This window comes from Pristiophorus japonicus, chromosome 4, assembly GCF_044704955.1.
Source record: "Pristiophorus japonicus isolate sPriJap1 chromosome 4, sPriJap1.hap1, whole genome shotgun sequence".
In the NCBI taxonomy this organism is placed as follows: Eukaryota; Metazoa; Chordata; class Chondrichthyes; family Pristiophoridae; genus Pristiophorus; species Pristiophorus japonicus.
The window spans coordinates 119,777,788-119,799,242 of NC_091980.1; the positions used below are offsets into that span (position 1 = coordinate 119,777,788).

The 21,455-nt window shown below is 45.3% G+C and overlaps 1 long non-coding RNA gene and 1 other non-coding gene across 2 annotated transcripts; both read right to left on the bottom strand.

Annotated features, from left to right (window-relative positions):
- Positions 1-5,971: 5,971 nt before the first annotated feature.
- LOC139263048 (uncharacterized) lies at positions 5,972-8,993 on the bottom strand. The gene is made up of 4 exons (XR_011593029.1): positions 8,527-8,993; positions 7,835-7,896; positions 6,578-6,699; positions 5,972-6,218 (listed from the first exon to the last, which is right to left on the bottom strand). It is a non-coding gene; the product is annotated as an uncharacterized lncRNA (long non-coding RNA).
- A 252-nt stretch (positions 8,994-9,245) lies between these two features.
- LOC139263661 (small nucleolar RNA SNORA74) lies at positions 9,246-9,452 on the bottom strand. Its single transcript, XR_011593186.1, has one exon. It is a non-coding gene; the product is annotated as a small nucleolar RNA SNORA74 (small nucleolar RNA).
- Between the last annotated feature and the right edge of the window lie 12,003 nt (positions 9,453-21,455).

The following is a 21,455-nucleotide window of genomic DNA, read 5'->3' on the forward strand; positions in this document are numbered from 1 at the left end:
GAGTTGTGTACAGACCTCCAAACAGTAGTAGTGATGTTGGGGAGGGCATCAAACAGGAAATTAGGAGTGCATGCAATAAAGGTGCAGCAGTTATAATGGGTGACTTTAATATGTACATAGATTGGGCTAGCCAAACTGGAAGCAATACGGTGCAGGAGGATTTCCTGAAATGCATAAGGGATGGTTTTCTAGACCAATATGTTGAGGAACCAACTAGGGGTGAGGCCATCTTAGACTGGGTGTTGTGTAATGAGAGAGGATTAATTAGCAATCTCATTGTGGGAGGCCCCTTGGGGAAGAGTGACCATAATATGGTGGAATTCTGCATTAGGATGGAGAATGAAACAGTTAATTCAGAGACCATGGTCCAGAACTTAAAGAAGGGTAACTTTGAAGGTATGAGGCATGAATTGGCTAAGATAGATTGGCTAATGATACTTAAGGGGTTGACTGTGGATGGGCAATGGCAGACATTTAGAGACCGCATGGATGAATTACAACAATTGTACATTCCTGTCTGGCGTAAAAATAAAAAAGGGAAGGTGGCTCAACCGTGGCTATCTAGGGAAATCAGGGATAGTATTAAAGCCAAGGAAATGGCATACAAATTGGCCAGAAATAGCAGCGAACCTGGGGACTGGGAGAAATTTAGAACTCAGCAGAGGAGGACAAAGGGTTTGATTAGGGCAGGGAAAATAGAGTACGAGAAGAAGCTTGCAGGGAACATTAAGGCGGATTGCAAAAGTTTCTATAGGTATGTAAAGAGAAAAAGGTTAGTAAAGACAAACGTAGGTCCCCTGCAGTCAGAATCAGGGGAAGTCATAACGGGGAACAAAGAAATGGCAGACCAATTGAACAAGTACTTTGGTTCAGTATTCACTAAGGAGGACACAAACAACCTTCCGGATTTAAAAGTGGTCAGAGGGTCTAGTAAGGAGGAGGAACTGAGGGAAATCTTTATTAGTCGGGAAATTGTGTTGGGGAAATTGATGGGATTGAATTAAATCCCCAGGGCCTGATGGACTGCATCCCAGAGTACTTAAGGAGGTGGCCTTGGAAATAGCGGATGCATTGACAGTCATTTTCCAACATTCCATTGACTCTGGATCAGTTCCTATGGAGTGGAGGGTAGCCAATGTAACCCCACTTTTTAAAAAAGGAGGGAGAGAGAAAACAGGGAATTATAGACCGGTCAGCCTGACCTCAGTAGTGGGTAAAATGATGGAATCAATTATTAAGGATGTCATAGCAGCGCATTTGGAAAATGGTGACATGATAGGTCCAAGTCAGCATGGATTTGTGAAAGGGAGATCATGCTTGACAAATCTTCTGGAATTTTTTGAGGATGTTTCCAATAAAGTGGACAAAGGAGTACCAGTTGATGTGGTATATTTGGACTTTCAGAAGGCTTTCGACAAGGTCCCACACAGGAGATTAATGTGCAAAGTTAAAGCACATGGGATTGGGGGTAGTGTGCTGACGTGGATTGAGAACTGGTTGTCAGACAGGAAGCAAAGAGTAGGAGTAAATGGGTACTTTTCGGAATGCAGGCAGTGACTAGTGGGGTACCGCAGGGTTCTGTGCTGGGGCCCCAGCTGTTTACATTGTACATTAATGATTTAGACGAGGGGATTAAATGTAGTATCTCCAAATTTGCGGATGACACTAAGTTGGGTGGCAGTGTGAGCTGTGAGGAGGATGCTATGAGGCTGCAGAGTGACTTGGATAGGTTAGGTGAGTGGGCAAATGCGTGGCAGATGAAGTATAATGTGGATAAATGTGAGGTTATCCACTTTGGTGGTAAAAACAGAGAGACAGACAGACTATTATCTGAATGGTGACAGATTAGGAAAAGGGAAGGTGCAACGAGACCTGGGTGTCATGGTACATCAGTCATTGAAGGTTGGCATGCAGGTACAGCAGGCGGTTAAGAAAGCAAATGGCATGTTGGCCTTCATAGCGAGGGGATTTGAGTACAGGGGCAGGGAGGTGTTGCTACAGTTGTACAGGGCCTTGGTGAGGCCACACCTGGAGTATTGTGTACAGTTTTGGTCTCCTAACTTGAGGAAGGACATTCTTGCTATTGAGGGAGTGCAGCGAAGATTCACCAGACTGATTCCCGGGATGGTGGGACTGACCTATCAAGAAAGACTGGATCAACTGGGCTTGTATTCACTGGAGTTCAGAAGAATGAGAGGGGACCTCATAGAAACGTTTAAAATTCTGACGGGTTTGGACAGGTTGGATGCAGGAAGAATGTTCCCAATGTTGGGGAAGTCCAGAACCAGGGGTCACAGTCTAAGGATAAGGGGTAAGCCATTTAGGACTGAGATAAGGAGAAACTTCTTCACCCAGAGAGTGGTGAACCTGTGGAATTTTCTACCACAGGAAGTAGTTGAGGCCAATTCACTAAATATATTCAAAAGGGAGTTAGATGAAGTCCTTACTACTCGGGGGATCAAGGGGTATGGCGTGAAAGCAGGAAGGGGGTACTGAAGTTTCATGTTCAGCTATGAACTCATTGAATGGCGGTGCAGGCTAGAAGGGCTGAATGGCCTGCTCCTGCACCTATTTCCTATGTTTCTATGTACAGTGTGGCACAAACTAGGTCCCACATTGGACTCCTGAGTCACCTGAGAACAGGCAGACAGTGGTTGAAGGAAAGGATGGTCGAGGAGCCTGGGTTGACGCACGCTCTTTCCACTTGGTTTCTGCTTATTCTCGGCGATAGTACGAGAGGCACTCGGCCCCCTCCCGGAAGTTCTTCCTCCATTTTGATAGATTCCCAGGAGTCAGTGGGGATGTTGCACTGTGTCAAGGCTTTGAGAGTGTTCTTGAAGCATTTCCTCTGCCCACCTGCTGTGTTGAAACTTGGCGTAGAGCACTTGCTTTGGGAGTCTCGTCGGGCATATGAACAATGTGGCCCACCCAACGGAGCTGATCGAAGCATTGAGCATGGTCAATGCTGGCCTAAGCGAGAACACCGAAGTTGGTGCATCTGTCCTGCCAATGGATTTGCAGGATCTTGCGGCGGCAGCGCTGGTGGTACTTCTCCAGTGCTTTGAGGTGTCTGCTGTATATGGTCCACGTCTCAGCCATATGGGAAAGTGGGTAGCATTGCAGTCCTGTAGGCCATGAGCTTGGTGCCGGATTTGAGGTCCTGCTCTTCAGTCGCCTGAGGGAGTGTTTGAAGGCTGCGCTGGCGCACTGAAGGCGGTGTTGGACCTCATCTTCCATGTCAGCTGAAGAACAAGGCAACAGAAGCAGATGGAATTCCTGCCGAAGCACTGAAGCATGGCCTCCTTTCTCTTAGCTGGAAGGGAGCATGCCAGGAAATCTCGGACACCGTAATCGTGACCATCTTCAAAAAAAGGGGACAGATCCGACTGCAGTAACTACAGAAGAATCTCCCTGCTGTCGGCCACAGGGAAAATCATTGCAAGAATCCTCAATTGTCTTCTCCCTGTGGCTGAAGAGCTCCTCCCAGAGTCGCAATGTGGATTCTGCCCACTGAGGTACAACGGACAAGATCTTCACCGCGCAACAACAAGAGTATTGCAGGGAACAGCACCAACCCTTGTACATGGCCTTCTTTAACCTCAAAGGACTTTGACAGTCAACCATGGGGGATTATGGAGTGCCCTCAAATTTGTCACCATCCTACATCTGCTCCACAATGACATGCAAGCTGTGATCCTGACCAATGGATCCACCACAGACCTAATCCACATTCAGACCAGGGTCAAGCAAGGCTGTATCATCACACCAACCCTCTTCGATCTTTCTCGCTGCAATGCTACATCTCACCCTTAGCAAGCTCCCTGCTGGAGTGGAAATAAACTATAGAACTAATGGGAATCTGTTCAACCTGTGCCACCTCCAGGCTAGATCCAAGGTCATCCCTTCCTCTGTTATTGAACTACAGTATGCGGACGATGCTTGCGTCCACACAGAGGCCGAACTCCAAACTATCGTCAACACCATCATTGAGGTGTACGAAAGTATGGGCCTTACGCCAAACATCCGTAAGACAAGCTCCTCTACCAACCTGATCCCACCACACAGCACTGCCCCCCCACCCAGATTATCAAAATCCACGACGAGGCCTCGGACAATGGGGACCATTTTCCATACCTCGGGAGCCTAGTCAGCAAGAGCAGACATGAAAGAGGTCCAGTCCATAATACACAAATCCTTAAAAAGGTGGGAGAGCAAAAGCATACGGTTACTTGGTTTTATAGAGAAAGAGATTATTAAAGCAAAGAGAGCTGAACTTTATAACCCAGTCTGTGGACAATTCTGTGCACCACATTAGAAAGGGTAGAGGTTTATCAGAGATATTGGTTGGTGTTGGAAACATTAGGATTGGAACAGAGGTGATCAAAGGTTGTCAAGATGAGATTTTGATGAGTAAATAGGGGAAGAATATTCCTTCCAGTAACTGGGTCAATAACTAGGTCAGATTCAAAATTATTGGTAAATGAGCTAGAGGGAGATGGACAAATGTTTTCACTGGTCAGGATCTGAAACACTACTTGAAAAAAAAAGGGGGTGCAAGCTGATTCCATAAATAATTTTTAAAGCAGAGTTGGATACGTTACTTGATGACTAATTTGCAGGACAAAAAGTGGGACTAGGCACAACTGCTTTCAAAGAGCCAGCACATGCAAGACAGGCTGAATGGAAACTTGCAGCACAGAAGGAGGCCAAAGTATACAGCTGGGCTGTATGGCTCAATCAACCCACCCAAAGTCAGGATCGACACCAGATATGACAAGTGTCACTCAAGCAGCTTGTGACTTTGGGAACAGCACTTTTACACCAACACAAAACAAAATACTGTGGATGCTGGAACCGAAACAGAAAATGCTGGAAATACAGTCCAGAGCAAGGGCCCTGAAATCCCAGCCTCCCTGGATCCGTACGGAGTTTCTACGGAGCCTGGAAGGCATGGGAAAAGCTGGTTTTCAGCACACAATGTGCATGCGCTGAAAACCAGCTTTTCTGATCCGTCAAGCTAGAGCTCGTCAAATCCTTCACATCTCTGGAGCAAGGACATTTGCAAGGGCAAGATTGCGTTATTTACCCATATCTTTCCTAGCAAATGTCCTCAAAACTCTACACCTGATAAAAGCAGGAGGTGGCAAAAGGGCAGGTGTTGCATGGAGAGGTGATTCCAGCAGTAATTATGGAGATTAAAAACTATTCACTATCTATTACCCCAATGGTCACTGCATTAAGAGACAACAGCTGAAATTACCAACATGTAGCTTTTAACTAGGCAACCCATGATTATACTTGATGCAAATGACATGATGATTGAATTTCAAAATGAGTGATGTCCATTCTCAGCTTGTTGGGATGTTTGCATGATAGTAGGTACCCTGTACCAAGCTGGTTTATTAAGCTGCCTCAGCAAGGACCAAACCAACAAAAAAAAAGCCTGGTTGCTGGCAAACATTTATATTTGCTGCCAGTCACTGAAAACCCACTTCTAGGCAATACTCTAACACTCACCATTTCATTTCTATTCAGCACTGCCCAGGCAATTGTCAGCTATAATACTATAAAGGAAGCATCAGCCTGGGTATAGATGTTACCAAGAATATAACTATTGCAATTCAAGGTTTGATTGCTAATCCCCAAAAAAATAGTTAGCACTGAAGTGCTCAAAGCACAATTAGTTCTTTGATTCTCAATAACCACATACCTTGGCTCAAATGTTATGACTATCATTTCCCACCTCCCAATCTTCATGTTGCAGACTATATAATTTTGCAAGTGGTGTCAACTTGTGGGGTATATTAGAATGCTATCAACTTAGCATTTAACAAAACAAGGTTTTCTTGTTGGAAGCACAAGTCAGCACAGAGGCCATATTTAAACAGACTATCCTCCTAAATTTAACTATTCAAGGCTCAAATGTCTACATTAGTTCATCAGCATGCAAAGAATGGAAGTGAACAGCACATTATTCAATATCCTTTTTATTTGTGTAATATACAGACAACAATGCAGGCATCAATTGCTCAAGTGATTGAACTAGAGATCCATCACATCATTTTCTAATCACTGTATACTCTGCATCTCTACAAGTGTCAATGAATGAGTGAATAGCAGAGTTCTTCATTTTGTAGAGTGCTCTTCGGAAAACTCTACACAGCATCGTTGAATCACCATCTCAAAACATACGCTGCAGCCTCCAAACACCAAACACACTGAAAAGGAGAAACACATTTAGAATTCTAGCTGTAAACACCAATGCATTGGTCTGTTTTGAATGGATTCCTATGATTTGTAACAATTAAGGATACTGGCAAATAATAGGCACTTTTAGCAGTTGACCAATTGGAGTTGGCCCTAAAACATTGAGATTAGCCACTAAATCTCAAATTAACATTGGGAAGCAGAAGGGAACAAACATGTACAGCTCATTTTTCCCTCTCCCCCAAATGCAAGAGAACACTCCAGCTGCTACACCATAACTGTTTGCATCATTATAAACTCAAGTGAAGAGGAACTCAGCAATTTTGCATCAACATAATTCTCATTAAACAGTAGGCACCAAAAAGCTCACCTGCCAAATGAGCAAACTGGAGTAACCTGACTCTCATATCAGCAGCTGGTTTAGAACATCAGTGATGACATAATCTACCAGGAATCAACTTTACTGAAGCAATCCTATTGGCATGATGTTCCCTGAAAAACAATTCACACTTGAAATGTTATCTCTGCACATGGTTCCTGGATGAGAATCAGTATTTTTTTTTTAAAAAGCAGCTACAAGTGATATTTCACTGGTTATAACATGCATACTGTAGAGTTAATAAAGCAAGCCTGACAGCTTTTTTTTTCCAGCCAAGGCAGGGACTGACAACTACACATACAACTAGTACTGCAGTTTTCTGTACACTGGCATGTATGGACCTTTTCCAGACAGTTAGTGGAAGAAATGTAGCAACCAGATAGCAAAGCTTCATGATAATAGAACAGATGCCAAAACAATCAGGAGACAGAAGGGCAAGTTGGAGGGAGGTGGAACGATTTAGAGTAAATTCAAATTGAGTCTATAGGATTCTCATGTTAATATTTTTATACAGCACAAGCTTTTAAAAAAAATATCTACACACAAAGCACAGAAGCTAAATTAAGGATGTTACAGGTCTTTTAGTCAGGCGATTGTGGGGGAAAAAGCCACGTTAGCCCGTGCCAAAGTCCTGTTTATAATCTCCCAAGATTTGAGTATCATAGCTAGGGCAGGCCTATACCATGATCGTACGTACTTGGTATTTTCTCCTACTGCATAAGCTCCCACTACAGATAACTAGGCAAGTGTGATGCAAGCTGCACAGGAAAGATGAGCTCATAATATACCCTATTCACATTTGAACAAATTAAGTTACACCCACATTGTAAACTAGCACATTGTTTCTGTTGCTTTATCTAAACTGCTTTCTCAATGATTCTTCAGGAAATGCATGCAAGGATTGAGCCCAAATTGCTGCTGCGCATCCCCCCCCCCACCCCCAGGTTCCTCCCCATTTCCAACTAACCAAAAGCACCCAGGTGATTTTCCAACTGAATATTTACAAAAGAGAATGCAGACAGGTGCATTTCCAGAAAGCAGAGAATTGCAGTGGCCAGATTGAGCATGGATGAGTCTATACAAGCAAAGTCAACAGAAATTTATAATGGGAAAAACAAGAGTGCTAACAAAAACAGGAAATAAGGTGACAGATAGGATAGCAAGTTTTTAAACTACATTATACAGATAATCCTGCACAATAGTAGAAACCAGCATCTTCTCAGATCACAACTGATTATAGCAAATTACCTTAGCCGACATCTTCTGGAGAAACAGCATCAGACCAGCCTTTCCATTCATGCAATGCCACCCTACAGATTAGAAACAATTTAATACAACAGTCCAATTTACAAGCAGGACAAGCCAAACAAAAACACCGCAGAGACTTAAAATTAAACATCGCTTTGCAGAATGAAAGCAGGATTTCCGATGCGATATCCCACCTCAGATGTGTGTCCAACTTGCAACAATGACAGTAGTGCCCTCCTTTGGCATTGCTCACCAATGTGTGGCAACAAAGCCCCCCCTCTTCCCAGGTCACAATGTGCAGGATTCAAATGAACTGCTGCCAAGAAGTAGGTTTCACTGACTGGTTGTGTAGAACAAAGATGGCAGCAGTCTGAAAATAGACCCAGGAAAACAGATGCACCTCAAATGCTTTTTTTTGGCTGCACAATGAAGCCTCTGACCCCATAGCTTGTGCGCAACCAGGTTACAGGCTCCTTCCAATAAACAAGAGGAACACGAGAGCCACATTCCAAGGGGTGGAGTGGCCAAAATACAACTACGCAACACCATTTTAAAAATTAACCTGTAGGTGTGGATTACAATACTGCAATTTGCAGTCAATCTGCCCAACAGCCAACATGTGCACTCAACAGATTCAAACAGGAGCACATGACAATGAAATCACCAAATCATGAGTAAAAATCCATACTCACCCAGGCTGATCACAGGATTTCATGCTTCGTGATAAGTTACTGTGTCACAACAGTCAGCAGAAGCCTCGCTGCAAAGGAAAAATACCACAAGCACTTAATACATAGAATTGTAAAGGCACCAGCAGGTTTTTTTTTTTAAAAAAGGGAACTTTTTATTCTTCCACCATTTACTTTTTAAACCAAACAAGATCAGTCACAAATACCCCAGTTATACACAGTTGCCCTTAAAATTAGGAGTATAAATATTTATTTTCTATTGCAACATAATGGGATCAAGTCAAAGAATCCAGCCTGCCATATAATCTGTTAATTCCCAGTAGATTAGCACATTCCAATTTTGCTCAAAATCACCCTCAAACCAAAAAGATGCTGCAAAAAGGTACAGATAGGAGGCTTCCCCTTCCAACTTCAGGTCTGGAAAATCTCCATACATTGGATTCTACAGCACGCTGGACATCATGACACCTGACAAGGCATACTGCACTTGGTGCATTGCTGCAAAGTAGTCAAGCCTACGGCAACAGCCAGAACAAGCTTAGTTTTATCTTGATATGAAACCACTAAAGGGCAGGCACCACTGACTATCAGCTATAATTAGTGCAAGGCAAACCTTTTTTTATATACATACTACCAGCCAGCACCTTATAGCAAGAGTGCCTTCCCTCAGATTGTTCATTTCACAAGTGACAATTTACAACTTTAGCATTAATTGGGAAAAACATGTATGCAACCAAACTAGGACCATCCATACTGGTGAAACAGTGGTCCACTCTCAAGGATACATGGCACTGCCCAGGCCTGGTATTAACCATCACCAGAACAGCAATAGGCAACAGCCAGGGTAATAGGGCAGCCCCATTCATCTCCCAGCAGTGTAACACTGGCACAGGCACTGCATAGCACTGGACAGCTGACTTACCACTGGGGAGAACATTATAAAGCACTGTCTGCCAGATCAGCAACGCTTTCCCCCAAAGCCTTATTGCCCATGACCAAAAACATGAAAATTAAAGTTAAAGTAGATCAGAACAAAAGACACTGTACTTAAAAAGGAATTCAAGATTCATCCTTCAATGTAGTCATTGTTCAGAGTTCCTGGGACCCAGACACCTGGCCAAAGTCCACACAGCAGAGGAAGAGCATCTGGAAGGATGCTGAGCACCTAGAGTCTCATCGAGAGCATGCAGAAAACAAGCACAGGCAGCAGAAGGAACGTGCGGCAAACCAGACTCCTCACCCACCCTTTCCTTCAACCACTTGAATGAAACTGTAATTCCCATATTGGACTGTACAGTCACCTGAGAATTCACTTAGAGTGGAAGCAAGTCTTCCTCAATTTCAAGGGACTGCCTATGATGGAGAGTTCATCCAAAAATGTGCTGCCTGCCGGGAGCAACAGCGGGAGCGGGCGGACTTTAGGGAAGCAGCGGCAGTGGAGCACTTCAATAAAGCCCAAGGCTCGAGGCCCAGACTGAGCTAGTCGGGAGCAGCAACAGGAGCAGGCAGACCTGAGGGAAGCAGCAGCAGTGGGGTCAAAAGAAAGCAAGTAGTAAAAAGTAATCGAAGCGTGACATCACAGCCAAGAGGGTAAATGATTGGTGAGTAGTTTTCTTTTCTCTTAGCATCAAGAAACCTTGTCATTGTTGCCAAATTAAGTAATTTAAGTCATGTCTCCAGCCCAGACCTGTGTCATGCTCCTCCTGTGCTATGTGGGAAATCAGGGACACTGTCCCTAACTACTATTTGTGCAGGAAGTGTGTCCAGTTGCAGCTCCTGACAGACCGCATTACGACACTGGAGCTGTGCATGGATTCACTCTGGAGCATCCGCAATGCTGAGGATGTCGTGAACAGCACGTTTAGAGAGTTGGTCACATCCACAGGTAAAGGTTACACAGGCAGATAGGGAATGGGTGACCATCAGGAAGATCAGTGGAAGGAAGGTAGTGCAGGGGTCCCCTGTGGTCATCTCCCTCCAAAACAGATACATTGTTTGGGGTACTTTTGGGAGATGGCTCATCAGGGAAAGGCAGCAGCAGCCAAGTTCATGGCACCACGGGTGGATCTGCTGCACAGGGCAGGAAAAAAAAAAAGAGAGCTATAGTGGTAGGGGATTCTATTGTAAAGGCAATAGATAGGCGTTTCTGCAGCCACAAACGAGACTCCAGGATGGTATGTTGCCTCCCTGGAGGGGGAGGGTGGTGAACAGCCAGTTGTCGCGGTGCATATAGGTACCAACGATATAGGTAAAAAAACAGGATGAGGTCCTACAAGCTAAATTTAGGGAGCTAGGAGTTAAATAAAGAAAAAAAGGACCTCAAAAAAGGTAGTAATCTCAGGATTGCTACCAGTGCCACATGGTAGTCAGTAGAAATATCAGGATAGCTCAGATGAACACATGGCTTGAGGAGTGGTGCAAGAGGGAGGGATTCAAAGTCCTGGGACACTGAAACCAGTTTTGGGGGAAGTGGGACCAGTACAAACTGGACAGTCTGCACTTGGGCAGGACTGGAACCAATGTCCTAGGCAGTGTTTGCTAGTGCTGTTGGGGAGGGTTTAAACTAGAATGGCAGGGGGATGGGAATTTATGCAGGGAGGCAGAGGGAAGTTAAAAAAACAGGGGCAGAAGAAAAAGGTAGGAAGGAGACAAGCAAGCGTGGAGGGCAGAGAAATCAAGGGCAAAAATCAAAAAGGCCACATTAATTCAAAAAGGACAAAGTGTTAAAAAAACAAGCCTGAAGGCTGAATCTCAATGCGAGGAGCATTCATAATAAGGTGGATGAATTTACTGCACAGATAGCTGTTAACAGATATGATGTAATTGGGATTACGGAGACATGGCTCCAAGGTAACCAAGGCTGGAAACTCAACATCCAGGGGTATTCAATATTCAGGAAGGACAGACAAGGAAGGAAAAGGAGGTGGGGCAGTGTTACTGGTTAAGGAGATTAACACAAAAGTAAGGAAGGACATTAGCTTGGATAGAAACATACAAAATAGGTGCAGGAGCAGGCCATTCAGCCCTTCTAGCCTGCACCGCCATTCAACGAGTTCATGGCTGAACATGAAACTTCAGTACCCCCTTCCTGCTTTCTCGCCATAACCCTTGATCCCCCGCGTAGTAAGGACTTCATCTAACTCCCTTTTGAATATATTTAGTGAATTGGCCTCAACTACTTTCTGTGGTAGAGAATTCCACAGGTTCACCACTCTCTGGGTGAAGAAGTTTCTCCTCATCTTGGTCCTAAATGGCTTACCCCTTATCCTCAGACTGTGACCCCTGGTTCTGGACTTCCCCAACATTGGGAACATTCTTCCTGCATCTAACCTGTCTAAACCCGTCAGAATTTTAAACGTTTCCATGAGGTCCCCTCTCATTCTTCTGAACTCCAGTGAATACAAGCCCAGTTGGTCCAGTCTTTCTTGATGGTCAGTCCCACCATCCCGGGAATCAGTCTGGTGAATCTTCGCTGCACTCCCTCAATAGCAAGAATGTCCTTCCTCAAGTTAGGAGACCAAAACTGTACACAATACTCCAGGTGTGGCCTCACCAAGGCCCTGTACAACTGTAGCAACACCTCCCTGCCCCTGTATTCAAATCCCCTCGCTATGAAGGCCAACATGCCATTTGCTTTCTTAACCGCCTGCTGTACCTGCATGCTAACCTTCAATGACTGATGTACCATGACACCCAGGTCTCATTGCACCTTCCCTTTTCCTAATCTGTCACCATTCAGATAATAGTCTTGTCTCTGTTTTTAAACCACCAAAGTGGATAACCTCACATTTATCCACATTATACTTCATCTACCATGCATTTGCCCGCTCACCTAACCTATCCAAGTCACTCTGCAGCCTCATAGCATCCTCCTCGCAGCTCACACTGCCACCCAACTTAGTGTCATCCGCAAATTTGGAGATACTGCATTTAATCCCCTCGTCTAAATCATTAATGTACAATGTAAACAGCTGGGGCCCAGCACAGAACCTTGCAGCACCCCACTAGTCACTGCCTGCCATTCTGAAAAGTACCCATTTACTCCTACTCTTTGCTTCCTGTCTGACAACCAGTTCTCAATCCACGTCAGCACACTACCCCCAATCCCATGTGCTTTAACTTTGCACATTAATCTCTTGTGTGGGACCTTGTCGAAAGCCTTCTGAAAGTCCAAATATACCACATCAACTGGTTCTCCCTTGTCCACTTTACTGGAAACATCCTCAAAAAATTCCAGAAGATTTGTCAAGCATGATTTCCCTTTCACAAATCCATGTTGACTTGGACCTATCATGTCACCATTTTCCAGATGCACTGCTATGACATCCTTAATAATTGATTCCATCATTTTACCCACTACTGAGGTCATGCTGACCGGTCTATAATTCCCTGTTTTCTCTCTCCCTCCTTTTTTAAAAAGTGGGGTTACATTGGTTACCCTCCACTCCATAGGAACTGATCCAGAGTCAATGGAATGTTGGAAAATGACTGTCAATGCATCCGCTATTTCCAAGGCCACCTCCTTAAGTACTCTGGGATGCAGTCCATCAGGCCCTGGGGATTTATCGGCCTTCAATCCCATCAATTTCCCCAACACAATTTCCCGACTAATAAAGATTTCCCTCAGTTCCCCCTCCTTACTAGACCCTCTGACCCCTTTTATATCCGGAAGGTTGTTTGTATCCTCCTTAGTGAATACCGAACCAAAGTACTTGTTCAATTGGTCTGCCATTTCTTTGTTCCCCGTTATGACTTCCCCTGATGATATGGAATCTATATAGTAGAGCTGCAAAACACTAAAGGGCAGTAAACGTTAGTGGGAGTTGTGTACAGACCACCAAACAGTAGTAGGGAGATTGGGAATGGCATCAAACAGGAAATTAGGGATGCATGCAATAAGGGTACAGCAGTTATGGGTGACTTTAATCTATATATTGATTATTGCTACCAGTTTGGTTAGCCCACTGTGGAGGAGGATTTCCTGGAGTGTATAAGGGATGGTTTTCTAGATCAATAGGAACCAACTAGAGAGCAGGCCATCTTAGACTGGATCTTGTGAACGAGAGGATTAATAGCAATCTGGCTGTGCAGGGCCCCTTGGGAGAAGAGTGACCATAATATGGTAGAATTCTTCATTAAGATGGAGTGTGACAATTAATTCAGAGACTAGGATCCTGAACTTAAAGAAACGAAACTTCGACAGTATAAGACATGGATTAGCTAGGATAGACTGGAGAATGATATAAAAGGCAATAGCAGACATTTAAACATCACATGCATGAACTACAACAATTGTACATCCTTGTGTGGCGCAAGAGTAAAAGGGAAGGTGGCTCAGCCATGGCCAACAAGGGAAATGAGGGAAAGTGTTAAATCTAAGGAAGAGGCATATAAATTGGCTAGAAAAAGCAGCAAACTTGAGGACTGGGAGAAATTTCGAATTCAGCAGGGGAGGATGAAGGGTTTAATTAGGAGGGGGAAAATACCAAGTATGAGTGCAAGTTTGCAGGGAACATAAACTGACTAAAAGCTTCTATAGATATGTGAAGAGAAAGAGATTAGTGAAGACAAATGTAGGTTCCTTGCAGTCAGAATCAGGTGAATTCATAATGGGGAACAAGGAAACGGCAGACCAATTTAATACTTTGGTTCTATCTTCACTAAGGAAGACACGAATAACCTCCTGAAAATACTAGGGGGCCGAGGGACTAGCGAGAAGGGAGAACTGAGAGAAATCCTCATCAATCAGGGAAATGGCATTAGGGAAATTGAAGGGACTGAAGGCCGATAAATCTCCAGGGCCTGATGGCCCACTTCCGCAAGTGATGCAGACTCAGTAGTGGATGCATTGGTAGTCATTTTCCAACATTCTATAGACTCTGGTTCAGTTCAGTTCCTATGGATTGGAGGGTAGCTAATGTAACCCCACTTAAAAAAAAAAAGAAAAAACAGAATTATAGACCGTTTAGCCTGACGTCAGTAGTGGGGAAAATGTTGGAATAAATGATTAATAGCAGCACATTTGGAAAGCAGTGACAGATCAGTCCAAGTCAGCATGGATTTATGAAAGGGAAATCATGCTCGACAAATCTTCGAGATTTTTGAGGATGTAACTAGTAGAGTGGACAAGGGAGAACCAGTGGATGCGGTGTATTTGGACATTCAAAAGGCTTTTGACAAGGTCCCACTCAAGAGGTTAGTGTGCAAAATTAAGGCACATGGTATTGAGGGTAATGTACTGACGTGGTTAGAGAACTGGAAGGCAGACAGGAAGCAGAGAGAATAAACAGGTCCATTTCAGAATGGCAGGCAGTGAATAGTGGGATGCCACAAGGTTCGGAGCTGGGACTCCAGCTATTTACAATATACATTAATGATTTAGACAAAGGAATTGGATGTAATATCTCCAAGTTTTCAGATGACACCAAGCTGGGTGTTGGTGCAAGCTGCGAGGAGGATGCTTGGAGGCTGCAGGGTGACTTGGACAGTTAAGTGAATGGGCAAATGCATGGCAGATGCAGTATAATGTGGATAAGTGTGAGGTTATCCATTCTGGTGGCAAAAACAGGAAGGCAGATTATCTGAATGGTGACAGATTAGTAAACGGGGAAATGCAACGAGACCTGGGAGTCATGGTTCATCACTCATTGAAGGTAGGCATGCAGGTACAGCAGGCAGTAAAGAAAGCAAATGGCATGCTGGCCTTCATAGCAAGGGGATTTGAATATAGGAGTAAGGCAGTCTTACTGCAGTTGTATAGGGCCTTGGTGAGACCACACCTTGAGTACAGTGTGCAGTTTTCATCTCCTAATCTGAGGAAGGACATTTTTGCTATTGAGGGAGTGCAGCAAAGGTTCACCCAACTGATTTGTGGGATGGCAGGACAGACATATGAAGACTGAATCGACTGGGCTTATACTCACTGGAATTTAGATGAATGAGAGGGGATCTCAGAAACACAAAATTCTGACAGGATTGGACAGGTTAGATGAAGGGAGAATGTTCCCAATGTTGGGAAAGTCCAGAACCAGGGGGCACATTCTAAGGATAAGGGGTAAGCCATTTAGGACCGAGATGAGGAGAAACTTCTTCACTCAAGAGTTGTTAACCTGTGGAATTCTCTACCACAGACAGTTGTTGCGGCCAGTTCGATCAATCGAGATGTGGCACTTACGGCTAACGGGATCAAGGGGTATGGAAAGCAAGCAGGAATGGGGTACCGAAGTTGCATGATCATATTGAATGGTGGTGCAGGCTCAAAGGGCCAAATGGCCTACTTCTGCACCTAACTCACAAAGTCCAGTTCATCCATCACCCCTGTGCTCGTTGACCTACATTGGCTCCCAATCTGGCAATGTCTCCATTTTAAAATTCTCATCCTCATTTTCAAATCCCTACAGCTCTCCAAGATCTCTCCACACCTCCAATTGTGGTCAGTTAAACACCCCAGATCGTCTCAATTCCATCATTGGTGGCTACACTTTAGCAGCCTCGGCCCCAAGGTCTGGAATTCCCTGCCTAAACCGCTCCTTCCCACCCCGCCGCCTCAAGTCACTTCTTTAAAATCTGCAGTAGGTCAAGGCAGGTCTGTCAAATTGTGTCTACTAAATGGTCCTATGAAGCATCTTTGGACATGTTTACTACATTAAAAAAAGGGAATATACAAGTCGCTGTAAACCATAACTATACAAACAGGAAAATTTGCAAATCAAATCTAGACCTCCTTCATCAAATTCAACTTTGTAAGAGAAAAAAAAAGTGTCCTAAAAATTTGGAGCATCCAACACGCATGATACAGGATTGAATACATCAAATGGAACACAAAGCAGCTCTAAACTCCCATAAGATACAAAAACATTGCTAGAATCACCACCCCAAAATGTAACAAAGATTTACTAATTTGATGCACTTCAAAATCCCCGCAAACCAGAGACAGTAACACATTCGGGATCGGGATTATAAATAGTAAAAGCCCCTCCCCCATCACCACGATGCCCAGTCACTCGGCGCCCAATGATAAATACATCGGATGGGAAATACAACAAAATGTATCCCTCCCTCCATATAGGTACAAACTACCCCCTCACACCCGGCACTATCACCCCGCACTAAACATGCCGCCGCTGGGGCCGTGCTATTACAGGATTACACTGGATTCCATCCCACCCTACACTCACCTGAGGAACCGCGACCAGAAAATGGATTCCCGACCCGCAACCCGCCGCCTAAATACATATCATGCTTCTCGCGACATTTCAACCAACGCATCGCGAGTGCACGCATGCGTGATCTGCCTGTGACGATTCGTGCGAGGCATCGCCATCTTTACTCAAGGCAACAGGCAAGCGCCAGGATGTAAGCTGCATGAAACGCTGAGACGACTCATTGAACTCCTATTCATTTCAGTCTGAAGTTGTTTTCAGTCTTCCTGCAAGAGGTTTATTGCGATCTGCTCTCTTTTTCTCTGCCCTTTGATCATGCTCCAAGTCCCAATTCCCAGGCCACTGCCTATGGCTCATCTCCCAACAACTTGTATTTATATAGCAGGAAAACGTCCCAGGGTGCTTCCCATGAGAGTTAGAAGACAAACAATTGGCACCGAGCCAAAGAGGGAGAAATTCGGACAGGTGATTCAGTAAAAGTATTAAGGAGGGTCTCAAAGGAATTCATCCAGCCATCCAAGTCCCGTATCTCAAACTCCCTTTTTTATATCTAGAGCTATCAGTGCTGGGTAAATCTAAGGTGATAGGCTTTCATCTTTGACCTGCTGCACACCTGAGGTGTTGCTTCATGACAAAAATAGAAAGCCGTGTCCCTCATACATCATCATACAGAATGCAGCTGATGCCATCACCTCACTGTGCTTTGATTTAAGGATGTATCTGCACTAACTGAAATGTAGCCATTTCTGTGATTGGTTCGCTTGGAGGATAAGCCACATCCTGAAGTTCTTCTGAAATGTGTAACTAGAACCGCCCAGCCTTCTGAGCGACTTTCCAATTTATAATTCGATCCACTTTGACTTCAGTAGCCACAGATGATAGATCTCCCCAAAAGCCACCAAGTCGCAGCCGAAGTCCATTACCCCAGTGTAAGTGCATCACTCTGCCAGCTGAAGACCATTACCCAAGCGCAAGACCTTACCCTGCCCCCCACTTCCCCTAATAGATGGGGCATTGTGTGCGGATTGTTAAAATATTTATTGGGTATGAAGTGAATAGTGACAGTGCCATGACTTCTGGATTTCGTCTATCCCAACAATGTCCCTTGTAACACAAGCACCGAGCTTGCACGCACCAGGGGTTGGAGTCTTCTGAGTTCCCCCCACCCAGGCTCTCTCCTCCCCAAGCGCTCTCGCCCCGTCCCCACCAAGCTCTCTCTCCCCCCCATCTCTCTCTCCCTCCCCCCCACCTCCAACCTCTCTCTTCCCCACCTCCAACCTCTCTCTTCCCCCCCCCACCTCTCTCTCTTCCCCCCCACCTCTCTCTCTTTCTCTTCCCCCACCACCCACACCTCTCTCTCTCTTCCCTCTCTCCCCCCCTCACCTTTCCCTCTTCCTCACCCTCCTCACCACCCCCCTCCTCCTCCTCACCACCCCTCTCCTCCTCCTCCTCACCACCCCACTCCTCCTCCTCACCACCCCACTCCTCCTCCTCCTCACCCCCCCTCCCCACTCTCCCTCCTCACCCCCCTCTTCCTCACCCTCCCATCCCTCCTCACCCTCACATCCCTCCACACCCCCCCTCTTCCTCACCCTCACACCCCTCCTTACCTCCCCCCAGCCTCCTCCTCACGCCCCTCTCACCCTGCTCCTCACCTCCCTCAAGCTCTCTTTCTCACTCCTCCCCCCGCTCTCTTTCTCTCCCCCCGCCCCCACCAAGCTCGCTTTCTACCCCCACCGCTCTATTCCCCTGCCCCGAGCTCTTTCTCTTCCACCATCCCCTCCCCCCCGCCCCAAGCTCTCTTTCTCTCTCTTCCCCTCCCCCCGCCCCCAGTTCTCTCTCTTCCCCTCCCCCCCCAGCTCTCTCTCTTCCCCTCCCCACCCCAATCTGTGTGGATTTGTGTGGGCCCTGCACCGGCCCACTTCTGTCCCAGGCCGAAACATAGAAACATAGAAAATAGGTGCAGGAGTAGGCCATTCAGCCCTTCTAGCCTGCACCGCCATTCAATGAGTTCATGGCTGAACATGCAACTTCAGTACCCCCTTCCTGCTTTCTCGCCATACCCCTTGATCCCCCGAGTCGTAAGGACTTCATCTAACTCCCTTTTGAATATATTTAGTGAATTGGCCTCAACTACTTTCTGTGGTAGAGAATTCCACAGGTTTACCACTCTCTGGGTGAAGAAGTTTCTCCTCATCTCGGTCCTAAATGGCTTACCCCTTATCCTCAGACTGTGACCCCTGGTTCTGGACTTCCCCAACATTGGGAACATTCTTCCTGCATCTAACCTGTCTAAACCCGTCAGAATTTTAAACGTTTCCATGAGGTCCCCTCTCATTCTTCTGAACTCCAGTGAATACAAGCCCAGTTGATCCAGTCTTTCTTGATAGGTCAGTCCCACCATCCCGGGAATCAGTCTGGTGAATCTTCGCTGCACTCCCTCAATAGCAAGAATGTCCTTCCTCAAGTTAGGAGACCAAAATTGTACACAATACTCCAGGTGTGGCCCCACCAAGACCCTGTACAACTGTAGCAACACCTCCCTGCCCCTGTACTCAAATACCCTCGCTATGAAGGCCAACATGCCATTTGCTTTCTTAACCGCCTGCTGTACCTGCATGCCAACCTTCAATGATTGATGTACCATGACACCCAGGTCTCGTTGCACCTCCCCTTTTCCTAATCTGTCACCATTCAGATAATAGTCTGTCTCTCTGTTTTTACCACCAAAGTGGATAACCTCACATTTATCCACATTATACTTCATCTGCCATGCATTTGCCCACTCACCTAACCTATCCAAGTCACTCTGCAGCCTCATAGCATCCTCCTCGCAGCTCATACTGCCACCCAACTTAGTGTCATCCTCAAATTTGGAGATACTACATTTAATCCCCTCATCTAAATCATTAATGTACAATGTAAACAGCTGGGGCCCCAGCACAGAACCTTGCGGTACCCCACTAGTCACTGCCTGCCATTCTGAAAAGTACCCATTTACTCCTACTCTTTGCTTCCTGTCTGACAACCAGTTCTCAATCCACGTCAGCACACTACCCCCAATCCCATGTGCTTTAACTTTGCACATTAATCTCTTGTATCGGACCTTGTCGAAAGCCTTCTGAAAGTCCAAATATACCACATCAACTGGTTCTCCCTTGTCCACTTTACTGGAAACATCCTCAAAAAATTCAAGAAGGTTTGTCAAGCATGATTTCCCTTTCACAAATCCATGCTGACTTGGACCTATCATGTCACCATTTTCCAAATGCACTGCTATGACATCCTTAATAATTGATTCCATCATTTTACCCACTACTGAGGTCAGGCTGACCGGTCTATAATTCCCTGTTTTCTCTCCCTCCTTTTTTAAAAAGTGGGGTTACATTGGCTACCCTCCACTCCATAGGAACTGATCCAGAGTCAATGGAATGTTGGAAAATGACTGTCAATGCATCCGCTATTTCCAAGGCCACCTCCTTAAGTACTCTGGGATGCAGTCCATCAGGCCCTGGGGATTTATCGGCCTTCAATCCCATCAATTTCCCCAACACAATTTCCCGACTAATAAAGATTTCCCTCAGTTCCTCCTCCTTACTAGACCCTCTGACCCCTTTTATATCTGGAAGGTTGTTGGTGTCCTCCTTAGTGAATACCGAACCAAAGTACTTGTTCAATTGGTCTGCCATTTCTTTGTTCCCTGTTATGACTTCCCCTGATTCTGACTGCAGGGGACCTACGTTTGTCTTTACTAACCTTTTTCTCTTTACATACCTATAGAAACTTTTGCAATCCGCCTTAATGTTCCCTGCAAGCTTCTTCCCGTACTCCATTTTCCCTGCCCTAATCAAACCCTTTGTCCTCCTCTGCTGAGTTCTAAATTTCTCCCAGTCCCTGGGTTCGCTGCTATTTCTGGCCAATTTGTATACCACTTCCTTGGCTTTAATAATATCCCTGATTTCCCTTGATAGCCACGGTTGAGCCACCTTCCCTTTTTTATTTTTACGCCAGACAGGAATGTACAATTGTTGTAGTTCATCCATGCGGTCTCTAAATGTCTGCCATTGCCCATCCACAGTCAACCCCTTAAGTATCATTCGCCAATCTATCCTAGCCAATTCACGCCTCATACCTTCAAAGTTACCTTTCTTTAAGTTCTGGACCATGGTCTCTGAATTAACTGTTTCATTCTCCATCCTAATGCAGAATTCCACCATATTATAGTCACTCTTCCCCAAGGGGCCTCGCACAATGAGATTGCTAATTAATCCTCTCTCATTACACAACACCCAGTCTAAGATGGCCTCCCCCCTAGTTGGTTCCTTGACATATTGGTCTAGAAAACCATCCCTTATGCACTCCAGGAAATCCTCCTCCACCGTATTGCTTCCAGTTTGGCTCGCCCAATCTATGTGCATATTAAAGTCACCCATTATAACTGCTGCACCTTTATTGCATGCAACCCTAATTTCCTGTTTGATACCCTCCCCAGCATCACTACTACTGTTTGGAGGTCTGTACACAACTCCCACTAATGTTTTTTGCCCTTTGGTGTTCTGCAGCTCTACCCATATAGATTCCACATCATCCAAGCTAATGTCCTTCCTAACTATTGCATTAATCTCCTCTTTAACCAGCAATGCTACCCCACCTCCTTTTCCTTTTATTCTATCCTTCCTGAATGTTGAATACCCCTGGATGTTGAGTTCCCAGCCCTGATCATCCTGGAGCCACGTCTCCGTAATCCCAATCACATCATATTTGTTAACA